At 44.1% G+C, this 14,266-nt stretch overlaps 1 pseudogene; it reads right to left on the reverse strand.

Annotated features, from left to right (window-relative positions):
* Window positions 1–6,891: 6,891 nt before the first annotated feature.
* LOC126539779 (uncharacterized) lies at window positions 6,892–8,679 on the reverse strand (annotated as a pseudogene).
* Between the last annotated feature and the right edge of the window lie 5,587 nt (window positions 8,680–14,266).

Raw genomic sequence — 14,266 nt, forward strand, 5'->3', positions numbered from 1 at the left:
CCCCCATGCTTTATAGCTTCCCCCTCTGCTCCCTGTGAAGTTGCCTTGAATCCGCCCTTAATTTGAAGCAATGTACTCACTCTCTTTTTTTTAGTTTATCTTGCCATACAGTACTTTAGTTTATCTTGTACAGCAATTTAGCACTAGCACTAACGTTATGTGCAACTCATGGAACATTAAGAAAGTGAGGTTTTTGATGTGCATGATCCACACAAGTGCAATAGCATTATTTCATTAAAGGCGGCTGTGTACCATATATGTTCCCAATTTGCGTTACATTAATTGTGTTCATTTTTTTTCTCCATGCATTCACCAAACATTAACTGCAGTCAAAGCTACAGACAGCATTCGTTATTTGTGGTTGAGGCAAGTATGCCTGACCTAAAACATGTTAGAAGCTCCTATAGTCACAGAGTATAATACGAAGCATTGTGTGTCATCACAAACTCTTGAGTTCATCATTAAAAGTTCCACAGTCGTCCATTACATTGTGCACAATAACAGCTCCTACAAGTGACCAACAAATACTGTGCATAGAAAAACTTGATTTATGGGGTTTGATGTCCCTAAGCGACAAGTATACAGCTGTTGGAGATGATGTAATGAACTCGGGTTCATTTTGGCCACCTGGGAGTCCACAACACGCAGCCAAAGCACATTATACACAAGCATTATATTGCATTTTGCCCACATTCCTAGTACTGCGACCACAACTGGTAGGACCGAGTTAAACCCTCAGCCTCACCAGCGAATACCACATCTGGTGAATAGAGAATAGAAGTGCTTTCAGGGTTGTCCACACAGGAAGGCAATGTATACAGTTCCATGGCAACTCTAAGAAGGCCTTTTTGCTAAATGTTGCACCATCTGACACATACATAGCCAAATATCTAAACGCTTAAAGCACTTGTCTCATGTCTACCCTTACTTTCGTGCTGTGTTTTTTTATCTCTCTGAAATCATGTCATATAGGCACCTAGGCACTCTAATAGTCCGTTTATATGAATTTAAGTTTATTGGAAAGGTTTGTTGTTTCCGCTTTTTCTGTTCGTCTTTAGTGCTGCAAATGGATTAAAGTCTGCATAACTAATTACAGCTGGAAAGTTGGCGTGGCAACATGATGAAATAGCGCTAACTTTTCTAATAAACTTTAGTTGATAGTCACGTGCCCTATCTGTTTCTCCTTTTGTGTTCGTCTTCAGTGCTACTTCATTGCATTCCCACACCAATTCCTCACCTGTCCTTACTTATGCGTATACATTCTAAGCTGTTTACAGCATACAAGTTATCATGTGTGAGAATACTGCTACGATGCACTTGCTTCAAAGAAGCGCACTAGGTGCTTGCAAGTAACATACACTTTGTGGTAGCAAGCAAAAACATTTAAATGTATGGTTTTGAACTGATTGCAGTATTTTGGAACCAGATCGAGAGTAGCAATGCACAAGCCTGGTTAGTTGACAACACTTCATGTCAATGCACGCTGCTAGTGGCACCTATTAATGCAGACATATAATTAGAAGATACAGGCACAGATGAAATGAGTTCCAAACTCACCATCTGTTCATTTTTGTATACTATTTTCTTTTCTGTCAAAACAATGAAGATGTCATTTTTATTCATACACATGTGCAGTCTCTCTCTTTGGCACATGCAATACTTATTTCTTCAGTAGAGCGGCCAATAGCACGCTTTTACATTTATCATTTCAATGCATTCTAGTTGCGTCACTGAGCTTTGATGTGTAGGTACACGTCCCACAATGTATGGTCAGCTTTCGTTGGGTGTGTTGTCAGTTTGTTTGCATGTACAATGTTCTTCCCTGAGCCTTTCAGTGATGTGCATTTAAGTTTAGCCTGCCTATGTATAGCTTCATAAAAGTGTAATGCCGGAGTGAATGTTCTTGCTTTTAAAAAACTTGTTTACATGCTCCAGTTTGCAGGTGTTCTCTAGAAACTGCGTGCTGCTGGCACGGTCGCAAGGAGATTTCATTTTAGGAACATCTTTGCGAACTACACCAACATGCTGTTTTAAATTATTTCATATGGGTGGCATGTGTCGTTTTTATTGTTTAAAAATTGAGCATTTCCAGCTGTCCTTAGGCTCTTCTTTCCGTGTTTGAGTTATTGATGCAATGAGGCTTTCTCCAGGTAACACGCTGATGATGAGAAACTTCCTTTCAGCAAATGCATGTGCCAGAAGGTGATTTTCCAGGAAAGCTCGAACTGGCAGGGAGCACATGTATGGGGAAGAAATGAACATGGAGAGTTACCACAGCCCCATAGGCACATGCCATATTACAGGATGAAGTGGTTGCCCAGTGCAAGTTCCAAGTCATAATCCTGTCACGCAATCAAATATGAGCTTACAAATTTTACGCTGCTATAAACAAGTAATGCTTCATTAAAAAAAGGGCAGTGGTGCTAGAAACAGCTCCAGCCATTTGAAGAGCTGGAGGCGAAATTTCTTGTATGGACTCGGCTATATAGGAGAAACATGAAGTTGCATTGATGTAACATTGCAGGAGCATAAAAGCCAACAAACAACCACATCGTGGTCGGTTATCAACAGTGCAGCCACATACTTGTTTAAAGAATCATCTATCACAGCACTACGCAGCTTGACCATGCAGAATATAACACAAATGTACAACACCCGATTAGATGGAAGACACAGTAGTTATCCTTCCGTTTCCCTGAATTAGAAAGATGTTCTTTATTGCATAGATAGTTGCACTTTTTATTTTCAAGTTAGTAGTCTGTTATGTTTTTATTTTTGTGTATATCTCACTGCACAAAGCATCTACAAAACCTCTGTTGCAAATCAGCACTTCCTCTTGCTTCTATATCAGTCTTCTTTGTTTGCATGCTGTTTCCTGAATACTAAACAAATACTTGCATGTCTCTAATCTGTCCCTCTATATAGGGCAAATAAAATGGTGCTAAGCTTCGAGAAGTCACATGTGCACAAAATTTGTATGTTGTTTATTGTTTCTACGTGCTCCTACAAGGAAGCCTGTCTTTATGCACTGTTGCTAATATAGTGTACCATAGGTTATATAACGCGACCTGAGAAGCAGAGTATGTTTACATAGTGCAAGCCTGAGTGGCTAGTGCTTTCACTCAAACCAAATCGTCATTATATCCCATGGCATTCCGCAAACAAAAATTCTCATGGTTCTTGTGTCTGTTTTCATAACCACTTGGTCACCTCAAGTTAGGCACAACTGTAACAGCAATGGTACATTTTACGTTAAAGATGTGCTAGACAGGGTTACCAATTTATGCTGTATTAGTAAATTATGCACTGCAATAGCAAAACGGCCACTGTTAGGAGGCAGCTTAGAAGGCAGATACAAGTGAAAGATGAGTGGTGGTGCTGCAGCAAAGTTCCAGCACCAGCTCAATGCGACGTATTGAATTTTGACAAGATCTAAATGGGTATGCTGGTTTACCCGGTAAAAAATACTTCATTCTAAAGGAGCCAAAGAATAACCTTAGAAACCTTTTCGTACTTCCCCTCTCTTAACAGATCCCGAATATGAGAGAACACTGACATCTTTCATACATATCGATGTGCCAGGACGACATTAAAAGAAAGAAGAAGAAAACATTTGGCCCTTATATTCTGAAGTAAAAGTCAATCTGTTCCTGCCATATGAATGAAAAAAGTATGAAAGAATACTTTACGAGTGTAAGATGATTTATTTTGCATTTTAGTGTACCTTTGATGTGGTGGGAGGCAGTGCTTAAACTTATAAGCTTTATTCGTAATTGGCGTCATGTCGAAAACAACACGTGCATGACAAATATAAGAACACGTCACAAGGAATCACGGATACAGTAATGGTGCAGTGTCTCGGCTTCCACGGCACAGCTGAAGATAACGTAAAATTGAGTGTGGAATAAAGTCTTGCTTTTATTATGCTAGCAGCACACCAAAAGGCTGCTCCAGTGATGATGAGCATGCTGCATGCATAGATGCAGATGTATATACTGTGTTGGTGCTATCGTTTTGCATGTGTGGAAGCAGCTAGAACTGCTGCAGTTAAGGTGTGAGGATTAGATAGGTGACGTGCTGAAATTCACTAACCTGCTCGATTGCTTGGACTATACCTGATGGGGACTGCACATGTTACAATCTAGGCAGGCTTTAGTAAACTCAGTTGCTGTGCCTTGTTGCAGTTCATTTTTGTAGCTTTGGCATGTTGTTATTAACGCTTGGAAAGAGTGCTGCATTCACTCAAATGAATTAAGCGGTCAGTAAGAAATTTGTTGCCTGGAAGCTGATGAGCATCAGTAGTGCAACTGCTGTGGTATCACATTGAATGTAAAAGAAGTGAGATAGGCAGCAATATATACGTAACAAGGTGATCATGACAGAGCGGAGACTAAACAGCAAATTATCTCATGTTTGTGCATTTTCGCATAAGTAGAGAAGGGGCATATAGTGAATCGGCTGTTTTCTGCACACAGCATGCTTGATGGCTTCTGTAGCCATTTGGTAACCAATTCAAGGGTGTCTGCATGTCAAAATATGCCACAGAGTTCACATGCCACAAAAATAATTTGCACGACCCTTTGACATGTGGCATGGTTCACATCCTCCAGATTGGTAAGCACATCAATCATAGAATGCGTCAACATTACTGTATGCTGCCCATGGGCACACAGGTGACCACTTACCTGTATTCTTTTTTGGTTGTGAATGTGGCTCTACCTCCAGTTTTAATTGTGTGTATCAAATAGGAAAAGCATGCACAACTCTTGAAATTGACCTTTTCGAAACATACTTAAGAAACACCGCTCTAGATGTGCAAGCATTCCATCAGTTATATTCACTGAGAAAGAACGCAGACATTTAGAATAATGTTTGAATCTTGTGTAGGTGAGTGCAGACACACCCTATTTACAACTTACTAATTATTATTGGTTATCAGAGCTACCCACAATGAAACCTTAGTTTCAGTGTGTCAAAGACTCTGGAGTGAATTTCACATAAACTTTCCCACACTTAAATTGGCATTTTGAGGTACCAAACTCTGCATATCAAAAATTATATGCTGGGCATTGTGAAAATAAACTAACATTTGTAAGTCCAGCTTCTGTTCTGTCACTTACTTTGCTTGCATCTTCCTGAATTTTATGGTGGTTTGTTTTCTAAAAGAAGGCGGCTGTATTTAAAACATGCTGGTTGCAGAAGTTCATCCCAGAGTTTTGAGAGTATCAGATTGCAAGAACAGGGCGCCTAGCACTAGAAAGCTTAACCTGACCGCAACAGCATTTAAGAGACACTCAACACTTGCGCAGATGAAGTTTCAAATGGCATTACATTGTCATTTTGCTCTGTTACTGTCATGATCACACAAATCTGGAAACCTTTGGTTTCATGTTCACTTCACGTTGCCTAGTTATGTCTTTTTTTAAATTTCCTTTCATTCCATAGCAGTATTTTCTGTGATTACTAAAGAAATGGTTTGTTGATTCTCTCGCTCTTTCCTTCTGTTTATTCTAGAAAAGAAAGACTGTTCTGTATATATATTTTTTCCGGAAGCACTTCCCAAGATTCGAAATGATATTCTATTCGCACACAGACATACATAACTACATGCTAATTTTCTAGAGGGTCAGGGAGAGCAGAGTAGGAGCTACCACGTCCCCACCAGTCATATAGTTCGGGTGGCCCTGAAAAGGGCCGTTTAGTGTTCCATGCTGCAGCTTGTCACAGGTGAAGTGCACTTCAACACGTAGAAACTGAAGGTATCTAAGCACAAGTACAGTTTCAGCAAGTTAGGTGCAGGCTCAGCTGGATTCTGTGTTGCAGAACTGGATGGCTCAGATGCTCTGCTGTGTCAATCAAAACCCAAGTCGTGGAGGTGGTGATGTGCCTAAGTGAGAGCGGTGACTTCTCAAGAGACATGGCAGTATGAGCCTGATGTGGTGAAAACACATCAGCAGCAAAAATGAAAGCTGGGGCTGAACCTTGAAGGCTTGAAATGCAATTTGTCCGGGTTGTACAGTTATCAGCATGCTTAAGTGCTTGAACGGCATGCTTAAGCCTGCTTGGGCGACATTTATCGATAACACCTGGCTCTAGACACCTTACATCTGAGAACGCGCTGCTGCACTGATATGATGGACTTTCTGATCGTCTGCTGCTTCCCGGCTTCTGAGGCAAAAGTAGTGCTATGCAAGTGCAGTCCTCAAATGGGGAGCTTGCAGCTCTGTCATTTGACCGGGTCTTGCACTGCTGCACTGATCACTGCTGGCTTTATCTTTTTCACTTTAGTGGCCACTGTGGCTTCGGTAACTGTAGCGTCTGAAGGTGCCATGGAATAAAAGTCAAGATAACACATCCTGGCGTGTGCTGATGAAAGTTTTGCCATGTGTTATCTCTACTTTTGCTCAGTGGCAATGCAGTGCCTTCAGGAAATTGCAGCTGCGGAAGACACGAAGGCCTGTGAGGAGAAAGATTAGGGAAGTACCATCAGTGCAGCAATCCATACACAGTTGTATGCCACCTCGAATCCAGTGTTACCACCAAATGCCACCTGTGCAGGTCAAAGGGTGCCATTCAAGCACTCTGGACAATAGTGCTAATGACTGTATTAGTGACAAGATGCTTGATGCAGAAAGCTTGAACATGGCTTGAATAGGTGATTCGCGACAATGACAATAGAACAAACAAGGACATGTTCCAGCACATAAGAAAAATGAAAAGAGGTGCAGAGACAAAAGGATAACTTTTCTTTGAAAGTGTCTTTTTCTTTCAATTCCAACTAGCCCAACTGTCGGCCTCATATAGAACAGACATTGTGGCCATTGGAGGCATAGCAATATGGCAGTCAGATGACTGACTATGGCAGTTTGGGTCCACCGACCACCGACAGCTTCAGTGAAAGTGCAAAAGAGGAACAACAACATGTCCTTGCTTGTAGTTTAGCCTCCGGCACTGAGCAGTATTCCGGAGGTCATCAAGAGGCCATACCTTACTTCTATTACTTAAGGTGTTGCAGCGCCAAATATTCAACTGAGACGACTTGAGTGGAAGATTGAAAAAGTCCCTGGCATTTGGTAAAATCCCTCCCTTGAAGTGGTCTCCCATTATTTCTAGAACAACCACAGGAGCACTGTCAATCAGGAAGCAGTCTCCAGGCTTCACATGTTGCAGTTTCTGCTCGACTTGGTTCTTGGTCGAGTGCCTCAGTTCAGAGATTCTCCTACTTAGCTGTGAAAGTGGCTTGTTGGAGGATCGCAGCAACTTCTTCATTCGTCCAAGGTAGCTTTAAAAAGGGAATGCACTAAACTGATCCAATGGGCCATGGTCCCGGCACTGGTCAGCAAGATGAATTAGTGAGTGCACATTGTACACAAGCTGGTTTCTTCCGTATAGCTCACTAAACTCTTGAACAAAGTACCTCAGCACATCTTTGGCAAAATCATCGTATTCACAGTAGCACTGAGGTGATGCTAAAATTCTGATAGCTACATGAAACATTAGAAAATGTTTGTAGTGTGATGGAGGCAGAAGAGGCTTTAAGACAACAGGCCCCACATAAAGGAGGTATGTCCGAAACTCTGTTGCCTTCCAACGATCAAGTTCTTCTGTACCCCTTGGCTTTCGCTGGAAATATGTTGGAAATGCTTTGGATGCCTCTCGCAGGCTTTCATTTAGTTGGCAACGATGCAGTCTGCTCAATCTATTACTGTGGCCTTTGCATACCCAATTCTTTAAGAGTCGTCGTATGACTCCCAGGCAAACGAGGTGCATGTATTCAGATGGGAAAAATGCAATCATGTCAACATCAAGCGATAGGAATGGTGAAAAACCAGAATGGTGGCGCTTGTTCTCTTGAGATCGAAATGATGCATTTGTTTATGTTGGTGCGTGCAGTTTGGGAATTGTGACCCTGTTTTCAATGTGCCGCCCTTTTTGGTTGCATCGCTCACACGCATAATAGCCAGTGTGGCCAACCATACATTTCACGTAGCTCCTTGCTGGAGCATCGCGCACCATGGCTTCAATGCTCACCTGTACTTCAACATCTCCTATGCTTAACCCTTCAGACGCAAGCTCCGAGACCTCTCACACAAATGGCTCTAGATAGTCCTGCAGAGATGGTGGCTTCCCTGCACCACAATACACACTTACAACAAATGGTGGTGATGCCTCCACATTTGTAATGCGGCACAAAATGGGCCAAAAGGCAAGCTGGCTACTTCTGTAAAGAGGGACTCCATCGATGTTGCCCTGTAGCTTCAGTTCACTTGGAACTACTCGCCCCGGCGGCAACACTAGACGAATTCCTGCTGCAAGGCGAAAGCGCACAAAAGACCAATTTTGCTCCACCTGAGCTTTGCGCTCAGTTCTCAAAACTGTCCTAGCATCCTTTGGAAGGTCAGAGAAGCCTCTTCGATGGCAGAAATCGAGGACATCGTTAATGCATGCATGAGTCATATTATGTTTGGAAGCAATGACAGCAAACTCTTCACTTGCTGTCATTTGTTCAGGAGATACACGAGACAGCGCTGCGCTACAAGTGAGCGCTGTTCCCTCATCTGGCCCCGTGCAGCTGTCTGAAGCAACAAAGTCATCAGACTCATCCGAAGATTTGCTTGATATTTGATTGTCACTTGAGCTACTATCAGAGTCGCTGTGCTCACGTGAAGACGAAGACATATCCACAATTTCTGATTGGAATTCTTCAACAAAATGTGCACCTTGTCCGCAGACGCTGTTGACTAAGGCTTCGCTTCCCGACTGCTCTTTCAACAGTTCGAGTGGAGGCTCACCCCCGTTGTCCGTCGAAATTGAATTTCCCGATTGCCTGCTGCTTCCCAGCTTCGGAGGCGAAAGTGGCGCTACGCGAGCACTGTCCGTAAAGGTGGTGCTTGCAGCTCTGTCGTTGGACAGGCAAACCAATGAAGGCCCAGCAACAAGCCGCGCGAGTCCTAGTTCATTCAGTATATTGTCGTATTCCTTTCTTACGACTCTACATTTTCTCCACTTGGAAGGCATGGTGTGCGAAAGAGACGAGTCAGAAGCCCAAGCCGCAACGCTGCAACCCGTGCCAAAAAACGCAAAACGACAGCGAGGCGAAGGCGTGCACAGCAGCAGCGCAGTGGGGCAGTCAGTCAGTCACAGCAAGGAACAGCCGAGCAGCTAGCACATGAGCCAAATAGAATCGAACGGACCTTCGTCCGTTCGTTTTAAAGGTCCGTTATATTCGCCCGCACCACTGTGAACCAGTTCACATCGATTCGCGAGAAGTTCGCAGCTCCATTTCTGCGGTGCAGGCACAGCGCGACACTCGAAACGAATGACAAGGTGCAGACGCGGTGCAGACGCGGTGCAGGCGTTCTGTCCGACTAATGTGTACAGAGTGCGTAAGTTTGAAAGATCCTGAACTTCTGGTATGATCAGCTTCTGAGGCGCTCATACACCCGCGCTTGTGTATACACGGCAGATGCACGTATGCGGGCTTTTAACGGCGCTTGCGCATATAGGCTATGTCGTCTGCTGCGCCCCTGCTTCGCACCTGTACGTCTGCTAAATAAAGTTTGTATACCACCACCTGTACGTCTGCACCACGGTGTAAGAATAGGCTGTGGTCTGCACGAAGCCGGCGCCGACAATAGAGAGCGTAGAGAGGGCGCAATATAATCGTGAACCAGCTCTGCGCGTTTTCTGCACCTTTTGTAACGAATGGCGAGGTGCAGCACTTTGCGAACTGGTGCACGTGAATCGTACGTACCTTAGGTGCATTCGATTCACCTACATCACATACGAATGAATGAATGTTTGGTTTTTATTGGCGCAAGGGCCAGGTGTGGCCAAAGAGCGCCAAGCCAGTGTTGATGAATTCGCAATGTAGTTATGAGTTCAATGAGCTTGATGTGACGTGGCTGTAAAGGGGCCTTAAAAATAGTCGCTCTAGAGTGCGTCAAATCTATGTGTTATAAGATTATGTCGATGATAATGACATGTTCAATGAGAAATAAAATCCATCGTGAGAGAATGATGCATTATAAAAGATCTGTGAGATAGTAAAATTACCTGGAGCACTACTGCCTCGCCAGAGCCCTTGAAACACAAGGGCCTGGAGGCATGTGCTATACAGTATGACTTTCACAGCGGCATCCTCTCAAGAGAGGAGGCGCTACGAATGTATGGGACAAATAACGTGTAGGACAACATCTCTGAGGAAACCTAGGACAGTCTTTGTATTAAAAAGCGGTTGTGGACCGAGAAACATTACAGGATGAAGAGGAATGTGTTGACGGTATGCTAAGGAAAAATGTCTCCTTCTCTCAGATTCGGCCTTCCGACACTCCAGGAGGACGTGGAGCACGGTCAGCCTGTCCCCGCATCTGCCACAGGTTGGAGGGTCATTTCCGGTGAGTAAAAAGTTATGGGTGCCAAATGTGTGTCCTATTCTAAGACGACAGAATAGGACATCTGTCCGGCGTGATTTTATTGCAGAAGGCCAGAACCCTAATTGTGGTTTTATTACGTGCAGCTTATTATTTGTTTCCCTGTCCCACAAGCGTTGCCAGTAGTTTCGCAGTTTCCTGCGCAAGAAGGGCCTTAGATCTGTGACAGGGACTGCAGCAGTAGGATGAACAGAATACGATGCAATTGATGTGGCCATGTGGTCCGCCAGAACGTTACCTTCGATGCCCCAATGACCCGGCACCCAGCATATGATGACATGCTGGTTACATATATACGCTTTACATAGGACGGAATATAGTTCATTGATTACTGGATTTTTGTGCTTACAAAATGACATCAATGCCTTCACAGCGCTTAGGGAGGCCGTATATATAACAGATTTTTTGAGTTTTGTTTTCCTTATATGCTTTACAGCCGACAGTAGTGCGTAGGCCTCAGCCGTAAAGATGCTTGTTTCCGGATGCAGTGCATCGGATACCGAGAAGGATGGGCCGACGGCTGCATAGGACACCCCGTCGCGTGACTTCGATGCGTCTGTGTAGAACTCCGCGCAGGAGTGTTTGTATTGGAGTTCCCGGAAATGCATATGGATTTCAATCTCTGCAGCGTGTTTTGTAACTTGCATGAAAGATATGTCGCATTCTATCATCTGCCACTCCCAAGGAGGCAGCAGCTTAGCTGGAGGCATTAGGTGATGTTTGAGGATTGGGACATCCATTTCAACACTAAGCTCCCTCACACGAAGTGAGAAGGGCTGTCTAACAGAGGAACGATTACGAAAGAGTGTATCATATGTCATATCGTTAAGGGTATTAAAACACGGATGTTCAGGGTTAGAGTGGACTTTCAGGAAATATGTTTGGCTGATGTATGTTCTCTGGAGATGGAGTGACCACTCGTTTGATTCGACATACAAACTTTCAATGGGACTTGTTCTAAAAGCGCCAGTGGCCAGTCGAATTCCTAAATGGTGAACCGGTTCTAGCATCTTTAGCGCGCTCGGGGCTGCAGAATGATAAATCACGGCACCGTAGTCCAATCGTGATCGAATGAGGCTTTTGTGAAGATTCATCAAACATTTTCTGCCGCTGCCCCATGTTGTATGGGATAAAATTTGCAGTAAGTTCATTGTTTTTAAGCATTTCACCTTGAGGTACTCTATGTGTGGAATAAATGTTAGTTTAGAGTCAAGTATGATACCTAAGAACTTGTGCTCTTTGTTCACAGGGATTTGCTGGCCATACATTTCAATATTGGGATCTGCAACGAGGCCTCTCTTTCTTGTGAAAAGCACACAAGAACTTTTGTTCGGGTTCACTTTAAATCCGTTTTCGCCTGCCCATTTAGATACTTTGTTCAAGCCCTGCTGTACTTGCCTCTCACACACTGCAAGGTTGCAGGATTTGAAGCCTATTTGTATATCATCTACGTAAACAGAATAAAAAATGGCTGGCGGTAATGAAGCACGAAGGCTGTTCATTTTCACGATAGAGAGTGTGCAACTAAGCACACCTCCTTGAGGTACACCATTTTCTTGTATGAAAGGTCGCGACAGTACATTGCCGATTTTCGCGTGGAAGGTACGTTTGGACAGATAGCTTTCTATTATGTTTAGCATATTTCCACGGATGCCCATCCCCGACAAGTCTCGCAAGATCCCGTATCGCCACGTCGTGTCGTACGCCTTCTCCATGTCGAGGAATATCGATAGGAAGAACTGTTTATGTACAAATGCATCGCGGATATTTGCTTCAATGCGTACAAGATGATGAGTTGTGGACCGCCCTTCTCTAAAGCCACACTGATAGGGATCAAGCATATCATTCAGTTCAAGGAAATGTATTAGTCTACGATTAATCATCTTTTCGAATAGCTTACAAAGACAACTTGTTAGAGCTATTGGGCGATAACTTGCCGCCAAGGAAGGGTCTTTACCCAGCTTCAAGACGGGAATAACAATAGCTTCCTTCCATGAGGATGGGAGGTATCCGGCAGCCCAGATAGAGTTGAAAAGTGCCAGAAGTGTCATTTGTGTGTCTTCATGTAAGTGTTTAATCATGTCATAGATGATTCTGTCAGCTCCCGGTACAGAGCTTCTACATGTGCTCAATGCAGCTTTAAGCTCGGCAATATTAAAAGGACGGTTATATGGTTCATCTGGACGGTATTTACGATCAAGTGTCTTAAGTTCAGCTAATTGTTTATATTTGAGGAATGATTTTGTGTAATGTGTGGAGCTTGATACTTGTTCGGAGTGTTTGCCCAGAGCGTTCGCCTGGTCCTCTAATGTAGTTCCTTGGTCGTCCACTAAGGGCAGAGGGTGGATTTGTTGCCCCTTTATCTTTCGTATGCCATTCCATACTTTGGACTCTTGGGTGTAGGAAGTGATGCCCGAGAGATACCTCTCCCAGATAGCCCTCCTTGCCTGTCTCCGTATGCGCCTTCCTTGTGACTTTGCGAGCTTAAATTCTATGAGGTTTTCTACTGTCGGGGAGCGGCGCAGCAAACCCCACGCTTTATTTTGTTTCTTTCGTGCCAGTCTACACTGTTCATTCCACCAGGGTACCCGTCTTTTACAAGAGAAACCTTGTGATTGGGGAATGAATTTTTCAGCTGCGTCGATTATAAAACAAGTAAAATATGCTACTGCATTGTCTAAGTTAAAATCAGTGATAAAATCTCGTGATAAGTAAGTTGCTTCCTTAAAATCATTCCATTCGGCGGAGGCTAGTTTCCATCGGGGTGTATGTAGGGGGCATTCATATTGAGGTGTTGACTTTAACATTACAGGGAAGTGGTCACTTCCATAGGGATTTTTCATTACGTGCCATTGCAAGTCCGGGCAAATTGAAGCCGAGCCAATAGACAAGTCTCATTGATGAATATGAAATATTATGGATATTATAATAAGCTGGCTCCTTCTTGTTGAAGAGGCATGCACCGGAGTTCACAAGAAAATTTTCAGTGAAACGACCTCTCGCGTCACATCGCGAGTCCCCCCACATGGTGTGGTGTGCATTAAAATCGCCTGCGAGTATGTATGGGTGCGGAAGCTGGTCAATTAGTTTATAAAAATCACTTTTTTCCAGATGAAAGTTAGGCGGTATGTATATGCAACATACAGTGATCAATTTATTAAAAAGGATTGCCCGAATTGACACTGCCTCAAGGGGCGTCTGAAGGGCGACCTGGTGACAAGCTACGGACTTGTCTACAAATATTGCTACACCGCCAGACGAGGTATTCGCCTCGTTGCGGTCTTTACGGTAGATGGCGTACTGACAAAGAAAGTTTGTGTGCATTTAAGATGTGTCTCCTGAACACACAGCACCTTTGGGTTATGTTTGTGTAAGAGTTTTTTAATGTCATCGAGGTTGTGGATAAGACCTCTAATGTTCCAGTGTTTTATTTGTGTAGCCATATTGTTCGTGTTTTTATGCTGTGTGTCAAGAGGAGTCAGGTTAGAGAAATGACTTACGGAGCCTTTTCAGGCCCCGTGATTGTGGTACGGGTTTTGTCTTTCTTGGAGCGGTCGCGAGACTCGCGCCGCTCTCGAGGTGCTAGATGTGCCTTCTGGCTCGGGGTTGTGTCCATTGACTCTTGGGAGCCGCTGGACTTCCGCTCACATGAACGGGGAGTTTTCAGCGTAGGCCTTGCTTCGAAAAGCAGGGCCTTGGAGGCCACCGACCCAGAGGTCGATGGGCCCTCCTTCAGGGACGGCGCAGCAGCGCTGGCTGCTGACGCCAGGGGGGCTGGTGGCAAGGCCGCAACCACACTCGTTGTGGGCTGTGCCGGAGCCGGAGTCTGCTGC

Source organism: Dermacentor andersoni, chromosome 2 (assembly GCF_023375885.2).
Source record: "Dermacentor andersoni chromosome 2, qqDerAnde1_hic_scaffold, whole genome shotgun sequence".
Lineage (NCBI taxonomy): Eukaryota > Metazoa > Arthropoda > Arachnida > Ixodida > Ixodidae > Dermacentor > Dermacentor andersoni.